The sequence below is a fragment of the Oryctolagus cuniculus genome, chromosome 12, assembly GCF_051225735.1.
Source record: "Oryctolagus cuniculus isolate XC-2025 breed Fujian yellow rabbit chromosome 12, ASM5122573v1, whole genome shotgun sequence".
In the NCBI taxonomy this organism is placed as follows: domain Eukaryota; kingdom Metazoa; phylum Chordata; class Mammalia; order Lagomorpha; family Leporidae; genus Oryctolagus; species Oryctolagus cuniculus.
This window is the reverse complement of record NC_142878.1, coordinates 57,786,414-57,802,430: the sequence shown is the minus strand read 5'-3', so window position 1 is coordinate 57,802,430 and position 16,017 is coordinate 57,786,414. Positions and strand designations below refer to the sequence as shown.

The window sequence follows — 16,017 nt, the reverse complement described above, 5'->3', positions numbered from 1 at the left end:
AATGGAGTAGTGCAAATGAAGAATTGAATTTCTTCTTGTTCAATTTTAATTAATTTAAATACGATATATCTTTAGTTGATGCTGTGTTACAGGCATGTTCTAGACTTCTAATCAATCATTTCTTATTTTGTTCTTCAAAAGGGATTAGTCCTTTACTTACATGTCATAAGAATTTTTTTTGTCACAACATTTACTACCATTTTTGGCACTTTCCACTGAGATGTAGTCTCATTAGTTCAGCAGGCTAATGTTCTTCCTCACTTCTTTAATGGGTATCCTCTGATTCCAGTGAGCACTCAGATTGAACATTGCACAGCAATGTGGAATTTCCTGGATGATTACTTTCAATACACAATCATTGCACCCTTTAAACAATGGCAATGTGGATGCCAATTTTAGAAGGAAAATATGTTTATTTCAATGTATAGGCTTCCATTGGCAGTATAAATAAGCAGCTGAAGATAATTGTCCTTGAGAAAAGAAACAGCTCCTCCTTTGTTTTGTGTTTGGTAAGCTAAAAATGTTTGAAGACACCTCTTAGAGATGGAGGAAGAGTGTTGCTTGAGAGATCTTAGCATATGCTTGGGTGTGAAAGAAGTAGGAATCTGTGTGGAAAACAAGGTCTGTTGTATTTCTGCCTTGATGTAGAATTAGAACAGTAGTGCTTCCTGGTGGAAATGCATCCTAGATCTGTGGGGCTCATCTATTTCATTTCTCTAATGTTTCCAAACACTCACAAATAGAAAGATTATTAATTCACTTGTCATTTATGGAGTGTGAAACACACCCACTCTCAGAGTATAGTCACCCCTCACATTAGTGGCAGCCTTTGATTCATTTGCTTTCTATCTAATGAAGAAATCAAGCTGATGATTTGATGGCTCATGCAGCTACGTGACGGATATGACCTAAACTGTATTTTGTGAGAGGACAGCATCTATATAATCTTTTAAATTTGAGAGTATCTTGGTGAACTGCAGACCCTCTTGGCCTGTGTATGGGCACATACATGTGCATGTATATGATCAGGTGCACCTGTGTGTGTGTGTGGTGTGTGTGTGTGTACTTTGTTTTAGTTTGTGACAGTGCATGAACTAGAGACTAGCTGGGAAGAATGAAATTCCTTAGCCTGAGAAAAGAAAAGCTGAAAGAAAAGAATTTTACATTTTAAAGCCCTCAACTATTTAAAGTATTAAATATGAAGGATAGAAACTGTACTTGAAGAATTCTGTGAACAAGGAAAATGACTAGATTCAAAATCAAGGGGGGGACAGTCAAGGCAGTAGAAAGAACAGGGTTTCTTTTTTGCTTCTTAGGCAGAAAATATCCATCTCACCACTTCCTTTCACTGGGCATGCTCCTCTCTACCCATTAAAATCAGGGTGGTGTTCCTTCACACAGGAACCCAATCTAAATTCTACTCTGAGACAATTTGGTGCCCTGCTCTGGAGTTTCATAAAAATCGCCTTTCCTGTTACTTTCTGGGTTTTTATGAGGCATTTCTGGATAACAGTGTGGTTTGTTTTAGGTGCAAGAACTATGCCTTATCCATTGTAACCACATGGGAAATTTATGGTTATTGTTTCAGTTGCTGCCAGAGAGATGTGTCCCTCTGTCTTCCGTCTAGGAATGGTCTCATGGACTTAGATGTATTAAAGCTAAACACAGAATCTGCATTAGCAAGAAACTGGAGTCATGAACCAGAGCTGGGGATTGAACCCAGTTCTTCCCATGTGGAATAGGTGTGTCTTAAGTGGGAAGATATCAGTATTTTTAATTTCCCCCATTCCTAGGGTTCCGAACTATAAATTTAGAAACATTAGCTTAATATTATAAGAACCAGGTGTTTGGAGGAGAAATTATTAAAGGCAGAAAAGAGAAATATGAGACTATCCAGGTAGAGTGGCCCATGTTTAAATCATTTTTGAAGTTACTGATAACAAGCTCTGTAAGGAACACTAACACCAACTTTTAGGGTGCTAGGAGTGGAAGTTGCAGCTGTGGTTGAATTATTCATGCCAAAAGAGGGGGTGACCAAGGAAAGAGACTAAAGTGGAGAGAAGAGGAGGAGCCCAGGATAAAAGCTGAGAAGAGCCAACTAGCAAAGAAAGTCTAGAAAGTGGTGTTGCAGGCCGGCACCGTGGCTCAGTAGGCTAATTCCCCACCTGCAGCGCCAGCACCCCGGGTTCTAGTCCCGGTTGGGGCGCCGGATTCTGTCCCGGTTGCTCCTCTTGCATCCAGCTCTTTGCTGTGGCCTGGGAGTTCTTGAGCCCTGCACCCGCATGGGAGACCAGGAGAAGCACCTGGCTCCAGGCTTCAGATCAGCGTGGTGCGCCAGCCACGGTGCTGCCAGCTGCAGCGGCCATTGGCGGGGTGAACCAAAGGAAAAAGGAAGACCTTTCTCTCTGTATCTCTCTCTCACTGTCCGCCCTGCCTGTCAAAAAAAAAAAAAAAAAAAAAAAAAAAAAAAAAAAAAAAAGAAAGTGGTATTGTGGGGCCAACATTGTGGCATGGTGGGTTGAGCCACTGCCTGCAACACCAGCATCCCATTTGAGCGCTAGTTCAAATCCCAGATGCTCCATTTCTGATCCTAATGTTACTAGGAAAGCAGAAGAAGATGACCTAAATGTTTGGGACCTGCCACCACGTGGGAGACTGGAGTTTCAGGCTCCTGGCTTCAACCTGACCCAGCTCCGACTGGTATGGCCATTTGGGGGAGTGAACCAGGAGATGAAAGATATATCTGCCATTCAAATGAGTAAATAAGTTAAAAAAAAAAAAAGAAAAAGAAAAAAATTGGCATCATAAAGTTCAGCACGGTGAAATCTCAAGGAAGAATCTGTTACTAGTGCTCAATTTTCCTAAGTATTTAACTATATAAATGAGCTATATCAAAGCTGGATAAAGGGCCATAAAATATCTACTATATTTGGTGAGTAAGTGGGAAGTAAGAAAGCAGAACTAGAGAGCACAGGCAATCTTTTGCCTTAGACATTTCCAGACCTCCTGCAGGTTGGATGGAAACAATTAAAATAAGGGCTGCTGAAGGGTAAATTATAAATCTTATCCCAGCTTGTGCTCTGAGAATCAGTTGGTCATGGTGCATTGGCTGTGTGATTACTCAAAGGTTATGTTCATTTAAAAGATTGTTACATTCTGGTACATAGGTGTGTTAGCTAAACAGTCTTGGCTGAACCTATCCTGAGTTGTCGTAACTAAAATGTACGCAGTGACTCTTGTTGACTTTGGGTCTTGAGAGTGCTAAGTGAAGAAAGTGCACATGTGGGCCTCTGAGAGGACATCGGTGCTGAAGATCAACTCAGGATCTGCTGTTGGGAATCAGAACAACTGTTCACCCAGACTTAGCATTCCAAGCCTCTGCTGTCTATGGTAAATGAAGTTGTAAGGAATGGACGGTTCTTCTCCCTGACTCCAAAGACTAGGGATGGTGCCTAAAACATGCTTATTTAAATCAGTAAATAAGGAATCCATCATTTAAAGATATATTACCAATTCATTAGCCTCCAACCTCTTCTCTTGAAAGGCCAAAAGCTTCAAAAATACAAAGCAATGAAAAATCACTCAATTTAATTTAGTGGTATAGTGGGCACTGATGGTGTACCCGGCCCTTGACTGGGTGATTCAGGAAATACACAGAACAATATGAAACCTCGAAAAGATAGCCTCAGTGGCAAGCATTTGACACAATAGTTAAGATGCCACTTGAGATGCTCACATCCCATATCAGAGTCCTGCCTCTGTTTCCAATCTCAGATTTGTGTTAATGCATACATACCCTGGGAGTAAGCAGGTAATGGCTCAAGCATTTGGGTTCCTGTCATCCTTGTTGGAGACCCAGATTGAGTTCTGGGCTCCTGGCTTTAGCCTGGCCCAGCTGGGGCTATTGCCATTTGAGGAGTGAATCAGCAGATAGAAGATCACTCTTGCATGTGCTCTTTCTCTCTCACTCTCTCAAAAAAAAAAAAAAAAGCCTCATAAGACAATAAATCTGTGTCCTATTCTGTTAATGTTTCTGGGAAAGCAGCAGCAGATGACCTAAGTGTTTGGGTCCTGCCACCACATAGGAGACTGGAGTCTCCCTGAGTTCTAGGAGAGAGACTTCACATCTACTGTATTTAAGTGTGAGTTAGGGAGGAGGGTGGAGCAGAAAAACATTTATCAACAGGCGTAAAAAAATTCACCAACACCAAAGTTTTTCTTACTTTTTGATCTTTTTATATCAAGAGAGTGAGATATCCCTGAGGCTTTCCACTTAGTCCAGCTGCCATTCTGTGGGTGGCCAGTGCTGTCTGCTCTCTGAGTTGACAGTACCTGTAACCTCCCATCTCAGTGCAGTGGACAGCTCACTGTCGGGGAGCCTGGATCCTTCCTCAGGACAGACAGCCTGGACTGTTCTTGGGGCAGGCTGGGGCCAGAGTTGGCTCTCTGAGCATATCAGTAAAAAACAGATAAACTCCTGGAAGCTGAGACCTGGTTTGATGGGTGGTGTCATGGTCTGCAGCAGGAGCCACTTCATCTGAACCAGGCTGAGACACAGGGCACCAGGATAGAATCGGCAGTGGAGTAGTTTTACTCTGCCACTCTCAGAGGCATTTGGAAGAGCTGCCCAGGATGTGTGAGCTCTGGTGGAAGGAGTTGGTGCTGTTTTCCTGGGGCTGTGAGGGAGGCTGCAGAGATGTGAGCTTATCTCTCAGAGCTGAGAACTTTCAGGGTTTGGGAATAGCAATAATCTCAGTCCTGACTGCCATAGAAAATTTCACCACAAGATGGTATTGAGATGGGCTTCCTTGAAGAAGAGAGGCAGTACAGCGCAACATAAACATCTAGCTCTGGCAAGAAGCCTGGGACAGATGTGGAGAACTGGTGAACTTTGTTTTCCCTGGAATTCACAGAGAGAAGTAATGGGAGGTGAGTTTGGAGAGTGAGGGGACTGTGTGTGTTGTGCATCAGGCAAACAAAGGACGCTGTGCTGACTAGGGTAGACAATGTTAAAAAATGCCTTCCAACAATGTCCCTTAAAGCTGTTGTTTTGACCTCTGTCAGATTTCCAGGTATCATCCACACTGTCCCTGTCAAAACATGCAGAGGCTCATGATGCCCATCTCAGGATCAGCTTTGATATGGAAAACACATTTCAATCTCAACAGTAAGGGATTGGAGCAGATATCCTGGGTGATGGTGGGGGATTTGGCAGCATGGCCCCATTAACATTAGTGGGAGTTAGTCTGCTAAATCCCAAACACTGAGCAGAATCCTCATATTTATTCACCACAGTGACATTTCTGCTGTAAATTGATACAATATTTCAAAATCACTTAGAACCGATTAAGCTTTGTAGAATCTACCTCTCCTAAAAGGGAAATCTTTCTGAAAAATTGCTGCTGCATGTGCTGAAATGTTTGTATTTGTAGACAACTCTGGGCAGTAGGAACATATGGGCACCTAAATATAGAATTGGTGAGTTTTGATACCTCTGAGACATTTGATCTGGGGAGCTTTATCTGTTGTACCTGCCTCCAGGTAGGGGCTAAGCTTTTTGAAAATGAATTTTTTTCTCCTGAAGAATTTCTTCTTTTTTGCATAACTCTGTATTTGTTCATAGAAGAATTATTTCTACTCTGCATAACTCTGTATTTGTTCATAGATCATTCTATTTTCTCAAAGACAATAAAAGAAAGGAATTCCCTGAAAACTTCTTATATGAAAGCTGAATGGTCTAAAGGTCTACCCAGATCTCAATAATGGCAAATAGGTGTTAAATATTTACTATGTTCCAAGTCCAGTTCTTTACATAAATTACCTCATTCAACACAGTTCTGGAAGGAGGATGTTAATTATTATTGCATCCATTTTCAGGTGAGGAAACCAAAATGTCTAGATGTTGTATCAACTCACCAGGTCATACACCCGATACATGGTCATATCTAGAATCCAGCCCATGCTATATGATGCTGAAACCAAGTTTTAACACTTCATGATATTGCTTTCAAGAGAGCAATTCCTTGAGGTTTCAGGACATATTAGTTTGCTACCTTATACTCAGTGCCTCTTTCTTTTTTTTTTTTTTTAATTTTTTTTGCCAGGCAGAGTTAGATAGTGAGAGAGATAGAGAGAGAGTTATAGACAGTGAGAGAGAGAGAGAGAGAGGGACAGAGAGAAAGGTCTTCCTTCCATTGGTTCACTCCCCTAATGGCTGCTACGGCTGGCGCTGAGCCGATCCAAAGCCAAGAGCCGGGTACTTCCTCCTGGTGTCCCATGTGGGTACAGGGACCCAAACACTTGGGCCATCCTCCACTGCCCTCCTGGGCCACAGCAGAGAGCTGAACTGGAAGAGGAGCAACTGGGACTAGTACCCGGCACCCTGACCAGGACTAGAACCCAGGGTGCTGGCACCGCAGGTGGAGGATTAGCCAAGTGAGCCAGGGCGCCGGCAGTCAGTGCCTCTTTCACTGGACTTTTCCTCCTCCCATTCCTCCCCACCAAAAGGTCTTTTCTTATATGTCTTAGTTTAACACAAGATCCTTAGATTTTCCAGGGCAGTCTCACATCATAGTCATCTACAGTTCATGGCACATATGAAGGCTTCAGAAATGCTTGTTGATTCAATAAGAAACTAAAAATATAGAATCACAGAACATTGTGGTGGGCATAAAAGATCATCTATTCACTTAATTTTGTAGATACAACTTAGATCCAGAGGATAAATTTGAATAAAGAATTCCAGGTTAGGTGGAAGTTGAGGTAGGGTGCGATTAGGAGAATGGGCTTCTCCAGTTACCAAAAGAGTTTGGACTAGGTTAGACAAAAGTTATATTAGTATGGTTTGGCAAAGTCAGAGGTCTCCTAACTCCTAGTCCAGATCTCTCCACACACAGGTCATGAGAATCATGAGTTAGTGTTTTAAGAGAGAGGAACACTCATCTTGGGTAAGTACATTAGCTCTGCAGCACTATGCTCCTGGGCTTACTCCAGGTTACACTGTTAGCATCAGGGCACAGATCTATGCTCTTGGACTCATAGTGTGTGTTCATATGGGTGTGTGTCTATCTCTTGAAGCACCTTGGGCATATCTACCATTGCCTTACCCCAATTTACCATATTCTTGACTGCTTCCTTAAGTACCTTACCAGCATGATGGTTCTAGAGCTTCCCTGTAGACTTCTCTTTCCCAGGAAGTCACAGGTACCCTGTTCTGCACACTCATTAGTCAGCATTCCCCCATGCTGTTTGGAAGTTCTCTCTTCTCTGTTTTCTTTTTTGTGTTTGTTTGATTGTTGTTTTTCTATCATTTCTGCTTGCCTAAAAGGTGCCCAATCAATTCATATATTCTTTTGGCACAATCTACTATATAGAGTACTTGCACATACTCTTCTCTGAGCTAACACTAAGGTTACAGAAGATATGTAAGAGATAAACAAAGGAAATAACTTCAAGCTGGTCCTTCATTACAGGGAAAAGATGCAAAGGTGAGGGTAGCTGATAGTAGATGAGAAAAACATGAGCAAGAGTTCCAGGGGCTTCTTCCTGAGAAGCTAGCAGACTATATGCATCTGCCACCATAAAGGTGAGTCTTTCATTAAAATGTATAAAAATATGACCACAATTGGTGCTGTTGGCCAAAGATAACTTGATGACCTGCACTTCAGGAATATTCTTTTCTCCATTTCTAGAAATCAGTCAAATTGCAATATTATCTACTAGTTCCTTCATTTACCTGAGCAATCACGATAGTGATAGTAAATGTTTGAATAGATAGCTGACTTTCTTATCTGCTCCCCATGTATTATCTTATTTGGTCTTTGTAATCTTTGACTACAGAGTGGCAGAGTAGAAAAAGTGGGTGGCCCTTGCTTTTCCTTAGAGGAGCAGAACCTCAGAGCCTTAGCCTTGATGACTTGTCCAAAACACCAGTTGGTTTTTGTACAGAATCCAATTCTTTGACTTATAGTCCAGTATACTTTACATTCTATAAGGCCTCTTGACTTATCGTATGTATTAATAGAGGAATTTAAAAATGTTAGGAGGAAAACTTGTTCTCAGTAAATGGTTTCCCATAAATCTAAAGAGGTCACAAGGAAATGTGGTAGGCCAATCTTTAGAGAAGGAGTATGGTTTTGGTCTCTTGGCAACTACAGTTTATTGGAACAGAGTGCCTTCACCTGGACTGCAATCTAAGTGCGCTAAAAGGGGGATCCTGAAGAGATAACCACGTTTGACCTGTAATCCTTTTCTTAGCTAATTTCCAGAAGTTCAGAGATGAGAGAAAATAAAAAGTACCTCTTTTTCTCTTTCTTTTTAAATAGCATTTATTCCCCCTAATTAAAAAAGTAATACATATTAATGTCAGATAAATCACAACAAAACAAATTCTGTCACCCAAGCAGAGTCATGGTTACTTTATGTCTGCCCTTTGGGAAACCCTTGCCTAGGGATTTTGTTAGGGAAACAGATGCACAAAGGTGTGGCTTTTCAGAGATGCAGTCACATGTGCATATTGTTTTGTAGCTTTTTTTCCATTTAGAAATATGTTTCATATTTTCTAAATGAAATACCTTTATAAATTGTTTTTGATTAGTGGATAAATTACACAAGATATGGTAGTACCATAATTTACTTGAGCAATTGGATAGTTCTGGATATTGGGGTTGTTACCAGTTGTCACTATTATACCAGTAGTTGAGTGAGCATCTCTGTACACTTACCAGACTGCTTCTTTAGAGTAGATGGATTACGGAGCAGATACTTCACTAAAATTTATGAACATGGGGCCTGCGCTGTGGCCTCGTGGGTAAAGCCACCACCTGTAATACCGGCATCTCATATGGGTACCGGTTTGAGTCTCGGCTTCTCCACTTCCAATCCAGCTCTCTGCTATGGCCTGGGAAAGCACTAGAAGGTGGCTCAAGTCTGTGGGTCTCTCCTGGAGGAGAACCCTGGCTCCTGGCTTCAGATAGGCACAGCTCCAGCCATTGTGGCCATCTGGGGAGGGAACCATCAGATGGAAGATCTCTCTCTTTTTCTCTCTCTCTGCCTCTCTGTAACTCTGCCTTTCAAATAAATAAATCTTTAAAAAAATTATGGACGCATTTTGCCAAATCTTCATAAAGGCAATATATAAGAATGTTAGTAGTTAATGAGAATGTTCAAGAAGCAGATAATTTCTGATTCTGGGAAACTAGTCTATAAGGAAGGAAAGTACAGAAAATCTCTTCAAATTTGCTTTTGGGAGAAAGGATGGCAGGAAAAGTGTTTTTTAGGTTGATTTTTGTCTTTCACTAAAAACAATCAGTATTGTGTGTGTGAGTATGTACGAGTGATGGAAGATTCTGGGTGTCTGTGATTCCTGAGTCTGAGACAGAAATATTTCTTTATTCTTTTTTGAAAATATTATTTATTTATTTGAAAGGCAGAGAGATAGGGGGAGGGGGGGAGAGAGAGAGAGAGAGAGAAAGAATGTTCCATCTGCTGGTTCACTCCCCAAATGGCTGCAATAGCCACAGCAAGTCCAGGCTGAAGCCTGGAGCCAGGAATCCATCCGAGTCTCCCACTGCCTACCTGGGTGCATTAGCAGGGAGCTGGATTGAAAGTGGAGCCACTGGGACTCAAACCAGTACTCCGACATGGGGATGCTGGCATTGTGGCTTAACCTGCTTCATGACAACACTGCCCAGTTAGCAAAAAAAAAAAAAAAAAAACAAAAAAACCACTTTTTCCAAGTGTTTCGATGGGCATAGTGCACAAATTGGCCAGGCAATGACCCTGAAGTCTTCAAAGAGGGTAGCAAAGTTGTAGAAACATATGGGTCTAACTAAATTCTCATATAATGCAGTGAAAATCAGCTCATGCATTAGGTTATGAACCAGCCTCAACTAAAGGAATCATATCACTGGAACCATACCGAGTGACCAGAACTCACTGGTGAATGACAGGAAGAGGTGAAGCCCTACCTCCTGGCCTCGGAGGTGGCACTCTACCTGAGCCCAGAGTGTTAAGTTTGCCTGCTAACAGTGTGGCCTGTGCCTAGGATAGAACCCAAAGCTGGAGACTGAGGTGGAGATTTCACACAGGTACCTTTCCAACACCCTGAGTTCCACATCTGAGGATAACACCCAGGCGCATAAGAGAGCCAGGCCTTATTAGAAGGAACAAACACTTCCAAAGGAACCCCTTTTTGGTCAAGTTTCTCTGCAATTTATTTAAGTGAAGGTACATTGGATAAAAATAGCAGCTTCCTTCTCTGAGCCTAGGTGCTAATGAGCTTGGCAGGCATTATTCCTCACTTGAATATATTCACTCTCCCTAACACTTCTCTCTGGCACTCCTAGGGGTCCCAGGGTGTTGAAGTGAGGGTGGCTGGTATCTAAAAAGTCTTTCCTGGGTGAGAAAATGCAATGATGTAACATTTTCTTTTTTAAGCCAGGAGGGGAGAGGGGAAGTCAGTGGTAGTTAGAAAAGGTACTGTCATAAGGAAAGTGGAAGGCTGACTTGATCTTGTGGCATACTTCATGGAGATAGATTTCACATAGCATATCTTTGGGGGCTCCTTGAGGTCAAAGGTATTAACTTAGTGAAACAGGAGAATAATAGGCAGCTGGAACATGGTTACAAGCACAGGTTTTAGAGATAAACTGCCCTATAAAAGCAGTGGTGATCAGGGGGCATACCTTTGGAGCAGCAGTGAAGATGCTGGTTGCGACGCCTGCATCCCACAATAATGTGCCTGGGTTTGTGTCCTGGCTCCACCCCACCAATTCCAGCTTCTTGCTAATGTTCACCCTGAGAGGTAGCATGTAATTGCTCATGTACTTGGGTCCCTGACATGTATGTGTGAGGCTCAGATGAGTTCCTGACTCTTAGCTTTGGCGAGGACCAACCCTTGCTGCTGTGGGCATTTGGGGGAATGAACCAGTGAATGAAAACTCTATCTCTCTCTGCCTGTCAAATTAAGAAATAAAAAATAAAAAGAAACAGTAGTGATCTCTAATATAGCAGTGTCCTATTTCATGTCTGGTTTAAATTTTGTTATTTAAATTCTAAAAGTATTTACTGAACTCTAATTGTGGGTCAGATATTGAACTAGCTTCTTGACTCTCACTTTCTTCCTTTTTTAAATGACTTATTTATTTATTTGAAAAGCAAAGATACAGAGAAAAAAAGGAGAGAGCAAGAGAGTGAGAGTGAGAGCAAGAGCGAGCGAGTGAGAGATCTTCCATTCGCTGGTTCACTCCCCAGATGGCCACAACAGCCAAGGAGGAGCAAGACCACAGTCAGGAGCCAGGAGCTTCTTCCTGGTCTCCCACGTGGGTGCAGAGGCCCAAGGACTTGGGCCATCTTCTGCTGCTTTTCCAGGTGCATTAACAGGGAGCTGGATCAGAAGTGGAGCAGCCGGGACTCAAACTGTTACCCCTATGGGATGCTGGCACTGATGGCAGAGGCCTAATCTTCCATGCCACGGCACTGGCCCTGACTCTTTCACTTTCTAGTTGTGTGGTCTGGGCATTTACTAAACCTTGTTAAACCTCAATTTCCTCATCTGTAAAATGAAAAAAATAAAACCATCTGAGGACCAGAGAAGTTACAGAGTACCAAAGTGTTAAGAACTCACTTTTGGCTACATGGATTTTCATGTAGAAAAGTCCAGAAGGAACTGTTTTTATTGATAGTATTTGAGGACATTTCAATTTAACTTACACATTTCTACAACTTTACTATAGTTAAATATTATATAATTATTATACTTGACATGTTTAATTAAAATCTGAGAATTTTTCCTTACTGTATAAGGAGTTAAGTATAGGGCTTGACAATGTCTGGACTTTTTTTTTTTTAAGATTTTTATTTATTTATTTGACAGGTAGAGTTACAGACAGTGAGAGAGAAATGTCTTCCTTCCATTGGTTCACTCTCCAAATGGCCACTATGGCTGGAGCTATGCTGATCTGAAGCCAGCAGCCAGGTGCCTCCTCCTGGTCTCCCATGCTGGTACAGGGCCCAAGCACTTGGGCCATCCTTCACTGCCTTCTAGGCCACAGCAGAGAGCTGGACTGGAAGAGCAACCGGAACTAGTACCTGGCGCCCATATGGGATGCCGGTGCCCTGGACTTTTTTTTATCTTTTAAATTTATTTATTTATATTTATTCGAAAGGCGGAGTGGGAGAGAAAACAAAAGAAAGATTTCCTATCCACTATATCACTCCCCAAATATTCCCAAAGGCAAGGGCTGGGCCAGGCTGAAGTCAGGAACCAGGAACTTCATGCCATTCTTCCATGTGGATCTAAATACTTGGTCCATCATCCACTGCTTTCCCAGGCACATTAGAAAGGAGCTAGATCAGTGGCAGAGCAGCCAGGACTTGATCTGGCATTCTGATATGGGATGCTGGCATTGTAGGCAGTAGCTTCACTTGCTATTCCACAACACCAGTTCCCTAAATTTTTTTTTATTTTTAAAAGTTTCATTATTTTCATTTTTTATTTGAAAGGTAGAGAGACAAAGAAAGATCCTCCATCTACAATTTCACTCCTCAGATGCTCATAACAGCCAGGCTGGGCCAGGCCAAAGCCAGGAACCTGGAACTCAATCTGGGTCTCCCATAACGGTGGTGAAGACCCAAGTACTTGAGTCATCATTTGCTGTCTTCCAGGGTGCACATCAGCAGTAAGTTGGATCAGAAGTGGAGAAGTCTGGACTCAAACCCAGGCATTCTGATGTGAGATGTGGGCATCCCTAGCAGCATCTTAACCTCTATATCAAATGCCCACCTCTCCTTCTTAAATTTATATTTATTTATTTTATTTGCATTTGAAACTTAGAGAGATAGACATGTCCAGGTTTCTATGGTTTAACCCTGCCCCAGATTTCTAAGTTGATTGTTCATTAAAGTCTTTCAAACCTGCAGATTAAATATACTATCAATGTTCAGACTGAGCCTTACCTGATAGAAACAGCTATTTGCCATACTAATTTCAGAATTCTTGTGAGGAAGATATTGTCATACCTAGTTTACAGGTGGAAAAACAGAGTGAGTGGCTTGCTCACTGGAAGCCAAGAGGGAAAAGTTATGTACATCTAATGGCAAAATCTTGTCCTAGTTTTGTCTTCCTCTCGAGTCTTATTAGGGAACAGAGGAGGTAGAAGGGCGGAGACAAAAGGTCAAGTCATGACAATCCTAGAGTTGTGTTAGTTTCTGTGGATATGGTTCATTGGAGTGAAGGCTATAGCTTACAGAAGTAGCTGGTAACTGTGAGGGTCGGATCCATACAGAGATCAGTCAGATGTCTGGGATGCTGGAAAAGAAAATTTTGGAAGAATTTCCTACTGGGGCTGGCACTGTGGTGTAGCAAGTTAAGCCTCTGCCTGTGTCGTTGGCATCACATATGGGTGCTGATCCCAGTCCCAGCAGCTCCACTTCTCAACAAGCTCCCTGCTGATGGCCTGGGAAAGCAGTGGAAGATGGCCCAAGTGCTTGGTTCCCTGCACCCACATGGGAGCCTGGAAGATGCTCCAGGCTCCTGGCTGATTTGGGGGGAGTGAAAGTGAATGGAAGACCTCTCTGTCTTTCCCTTTGCCTGACTGTAACTCTGTCTCTCAAATAAATAAATAAATCTTAAAAAAAATTTCCCACAAAAAGCTGAAAAATTCTAAAGACATCTCAGTCTTTGTCAGACTTGGTCACAAATACTTGTGGTGTCAGAAAAATTTCTCACAGACTGCCTTTCCTTCATGTCTGCCTGCCTTCTTTTCCTCCTTCCTTGTCTTTTTCTGCCTACCACTCATGGGTTTTATGATTTTTCCATCTTTTCTCTCAAGAGAAAGGGAAGAAAACTTTTTGTAAATTCTTTCATTCTTAGATGAAGTTTTACAATTATTGTGTCTTAAGAAAAGAAAGGCAAAGAAAAGAACTTAGGAAAAGTGAAATGTGGAATTCTTGACCCAAAGGAAGAAACTGCTGATGAAGGGATTTTAGTTGTCAATGAAGAAGATACTTTTAGGCAGGATCTTTCCATTTCATTCCAATGATACCACAAAGAAAACTTCTTGTGTTTTTTTCTTTTTTGAAATAATTTAGCTCTCCTGCAGACCCATGAATTCCTGGGATTGGTGGGAACATTTTATTCAGTGCACCCATCCTCTGCTGCACATTCACTCTCTGTATAGCATCCCTTCCAGTGGCTGCCCACAGCCAGCTGGTAAGGATCGGAATCTCTTTGAGAGTCCATGCTATCTTGCAGTAGCTCTGAGTGCTTGAAACTTCTTTATGGTGAGCTGAAATCTGCCTCCCTAGAGCTGAGGAAGCTTTCAAACAAAAGTCCAGTAGATTTTGTTCCCTGACTTCTTTCTGCTCAGAGTCACTCACAGGGCTCACTGCCACATTCTTGGCTCTGGAGAAAATGGTGACTGCTGTAATACCTGACAATACCATGTACCCAGTAGGGAGGGAAGAAGGGATCTTGAAGTTCAAGGCTTTGAATGGGAAAGGCACAGCATGGAGAAGTGCTCTGCAATGACAGAAGACACAGTGCCAGAGTCAACAGTTCTCTCTCTGTGTCAGGAATAAAGATTTCATTCTGAAAGAACAACTAATAAAATACAAGTAGCAACAATGTTATTCACCCCCACTCACAGTCAATCATAATTGTACCAGGTTCACATTTGGAAAACAGGCACATTTATTTGTTCATTCAGATCAAGTTGGTATCAAATAACCACAGATTCCATATGTTCCTTTTCTGTTTTGGTTGCTAGGCACAGGAATTCATGAATCGCTTGCTAAATATGCTTGACACATTTTCGCATGTGAATTATAAATATTAGTGGATTCTTTGCAGTGGTGGCTGCCGTTCAGAAATAGATCCTGAATGAAGCATTTTTCTTTGGGAAAGACTTGGATTTCAGACTGAAAGGGAGTGAGATGAGAGGTGAGAGGCAGATCCCTAGGTATGTTTGGCAGAGTTGCGGAAATGACAGCCCTTTACGACTGTATGGCATTTTGCAGTTAACAAAATACCTCCCCATTCACAATCTCATTTGATCTGCACAACTCCCCTGTGAGATGGGTATTAGTGCTGGCAGCTGCCTCCAAACTAGGAATAAAGTCATGGGCACCAAACAACATGATCAGGGGAGAAACCCCCTGGATGGGAATCTCCTGAGAGTGACTCTTGCTCATCTTGGCAGTTCTGGGGCTGTGCTCTCTGTGGGAAAATGCACTCCACCGCCCTGCTGAGTGCAGCCATTTCATTTCTTATCTTGATGTACTCAGTCCTGAGCCAGTGGTGCTTACATAAATGTCCTTCTGGCATGAGGGGGAGAGAGAATGGAAACAGCAGCTGTCAGCAGAGTGTCAGACTGGGGACCTGCCGTCTCAGTGAACAAAGCTCTGGTCCGTCCCAGCAGTGTCCTGGGTGCAGCTCTAATCTGGGGTGATGGGATTGTCCCCAGGCTCAGGCTTGCTTCCTGCCCTTAAAGAGAGGAGGGAGAGAGGGTCCCTTAGCTGTTACCAAGGTGTCACTTGTGAATCATTAACCAGAGGCAGAGAGGACCAGAGCAAGGTCAAAACAAATTAATCCTGATACTGAAGACTGTATTTCAGCTGGCAATATTTGAGTATTTACCTTACCTTGTTATCACAAATGTGTAATTTATTTGGGTGGGAGAACGGTTTTGTATTTCTTTGGACTCCTAAGAGCCTTCCAAACATTTAGCATTTTCCATGGGAGCTGGAAGAGCATATATTCCTCTACCTTCTACCTTCCCTTTCCCCTCCTTCCTCCTCTCCCCTGCCATCTCTTCTCCTCCTTTCTCATGATCCAATCCATGTCTCTGCCTCTGAAAGTACTGTGGACTACATGGCTCTTGGTGGCTGAGCCTCTTGAACTCAGTATCTTTCTCCTGAAGTTCTCTGTGAAAGATAATTGTACAAAAATATAATAGACGCCACTCCAAGTCCTACATAAATTTTTAATTTTCTTTTGGGAGGTCCAGTGCTTAAAAG

General features: G+C 42.3%; 1 long non-coding RNA gene across 16 annotated transcripts in view; it reads right to left on the bottom strand.

The window, feature by feature from the left end:
- Positions 1 to 16,017, bottom strand: part of LOC103351145 (uncharacterized) — a 271,397-nt gene that overhangs the window by 82,687 nt on the left and 172,693 nt on the right. The gene's annotated exons all lie outside the window — the stretch shown is intronic.